The sequence below is a fragment of the Macrobrachium nipponense genome, chromosome 13 (genome assembly GCF_015104395.2).
Source record: "Macrobrachium nipponense isolate FS-2020 chromosome 13, ASM1510439v2, whole genome shotgun sequence".
Lineage (NCBI taxonomy): Eukaryota > Metazoa > Arthropoda > Malacostraca > Decapoda > Palaemonidae > Macrobrachium > Macrobrachium nipponense.
The window spans coordinates 15,657,493-15,659,992 of NC_087206.1; the positions used below are offsets into that span (position 1 = coordinate 15,657,493).

At 33.4% G+C, this 2,500-nt stretch overlaps 1 protein-coding gene and 1 non-coding gene across 2 annotated transcripts in view; one reads left to right on the forward strand and one right to left on the reverse strand.

Moving 5' to 3' along the window:
* Nucleotides 1–2,500, forward strand: part of LOC135225658 (uncharacterized) — a 230,601-nt gene that overhangs the window by 158,047 nt on the left and 70,054 nt on the right. The gene's annotated exons all lie outside the window — the stretch shown is intronic.
* Trnag-gcc (transfer RNA glycine (anticodon GCC)) lies at nt 1,595–1,665 on the reverse strand. Its single transcript has one exon. It is a non-coding gene; the product is annotated as a tRNA-Gly (tRNA).

The following is a 2,500-nucleotide window of genomic DNA, read 5'->3' on the forward strand; positions in this document are numbered from 1 at the left end:
AATTTACTTAAATAAACTTGCATTGAAGTGAAAGTTTTAGCCTCTATGGTACACATTTGAATCTCACTCGTATAGTTATTAAACTATACGAGTGAGATTTATAATAGATAAATTAGATATTTTGTAGTGTTATGAAATGAAGCCTGAAATGTATAAAGTATGATAACTTTGACAAAGATGAGAAATACATGACAAATAATGAATTTCAAATGAAAAAGATAATCCAGGTTGATTCCGAATAGCTAATATTAATGCAGTGCTTTGTACATAGCATTAAGATTATGAACATAAGAGCCAATCAGCTCGTTCAACTGAAATATTTTTGTGGTGTGGATCTTAATGCTTGAAGTTTGAAGGATTATGTTCGTGACAAAATATGCTAGAACTATTGTTCGCACTGATATTTATATTATAGGTAATATGGACATAGCTTATTGTTATTACTGATCAAGATACATCTCCTTTAAGGAGGAGTTTAGTCTGTAGCTGTTATTTCCAAGCGAGAGTGCCTGTTTACAATGTAGAAGTTGTGGTTATATAATTTTCATCTGTGGAAGTGGTAGTACTATGAACTAGTAGTCATGTTCAGTACAGCCAAGGAAATGGTTGTAGTTTACAGTATCAACCTATTCTTATATCATTACCTTTCTTATTCTACTGTCATCAACTCTTCATATTCTAAAACTGTGCATCGGCCGGGAATCGAACCCAGGCCTCCCGCGTGGCAGGCGAGAATTCTACCACTGAACCACCGATGCTTGAGAAAATGAGCAAAAGTTTAAACATTTGATAATCCTAATATTGTTTAGCCACTGTAAGCTTTAAGATGCAAGTTGTTGCTGGTTTTCACCAGTTATTAGACAGAGGTGATTTCAACTCCCATTTTCTATAACTTCATGCAATGAATCAATTGGCTTTGTATCACATCCAAGCAAATATGAATATTGTAGACCTCCAGATGAAAAGGCTACATAGATGAAATTATTGGGAAGAGAATTGAATGATATCTCAGAGTGAGTAAATTAATATTCTCGCAATATGGGAATGTCATATTGTCCTAATGTCTATGGATTAAGTAAAGATATGCATGATACAAAGGTGTGTTAAACTTATTGATGTCATAAATCAAATTATTGTTTAAGATGTAGCCTAAAAATTAATACCATATTGTTTTATGAGTCTAGGAGATATGAATAGATTTGTACACAGAACATATAGTGGGTTAATGTTGTCACAGATTGGAACTCTATATGCAAACTATATGTCACAATTTTGATAGTTAGTTGGTTTTAGAATGATCTGGCTTTATGCCAGCACAATCTGCTCACTATAGCAGGACTTTATTTGCTAAGGTGTTTTTCTATAAGGCTTTGGTGGGAAACTCTGAACCAAGCTTATCAGCTGAGAGAGCAGTGGCTAAATTATGTATAACAAACACCATGGGTGCAGAAAGTATTAGAGGTGACGCAGATGTTACCCATAATTGCTACATTATTTAATCCTGGGAACTTATGTTGTATCTTCTCATTCTGTAACTTCAAGCCTGCTTTCTTTTTTTTATTAGATCCAGATCTTTATTACTTTCTGAAAATTGTGCATCGGCCGGGAATCGAACCCGGGCCTCCCGCGTGGCAGGCGAGAATTCTACCACTGAACCACCGATGCTTGAGAAAATGTTGGAGGCTGCCTATCTAATCTTTAACTTCTCAATCGTTATCACTTCGATGCAGTCAGCTGCTCGTCAGTTACTGCTTGCCAACCTAATTTCCAATTTATGTTTTTTAAAGTTAGTTTATACTCTCGGTATTTAACACATATTTTATAAAGGTTCTATTCACTTTAGCTATAAAATCACATAATTTTCATTTTCTACCTAATATTCTAATCGATAATTTATAATACATATGCACCATGTTTCTCCGAACATCATATTCACTTGTATACATTTTAGTTATCAAAGCAGATTGAAGACATTAGATGCTTATAAGGTACCAACTATTAAATTATTGTTGAATGTAAGAGCTAATGTGACTATGAATCAATCTCTTTTCTAAGTTATTCTCACTAATATCTTAAATTTTGCTGACAAAATGTAATGTTTTATGGTGCACGTTTAGATGTTAATTCCAGAGTAATTTTGATAGAGAAGTTATATTGTCATTATTTTGCAAAAAATAGGATTATACGCGCAAATTCATACAACCTGCATAACTAATATTTTATAGGGTCAGTAATTTTTCAGTATCAGTTTTTATTTGATAGATTTATAAGAAACAATTGTCTCATTCAGATATTATTTGAAAAAGAGAGAGAGAGAGAGAGAAAAAAAACGGAAACAGAGATACGAAAAAGTGACTAGGCCAGATCGTTTGACAAAATGTGTTCTACTGCTAGAGGAACCTAACCCCGCCAACCCCCCTCTCCAAATAAAAAAAAAAAAGATTGTGCAATAAAACGAAATCGGCATAGATGAATAATCAATTTAGTCTTATGTTTCACA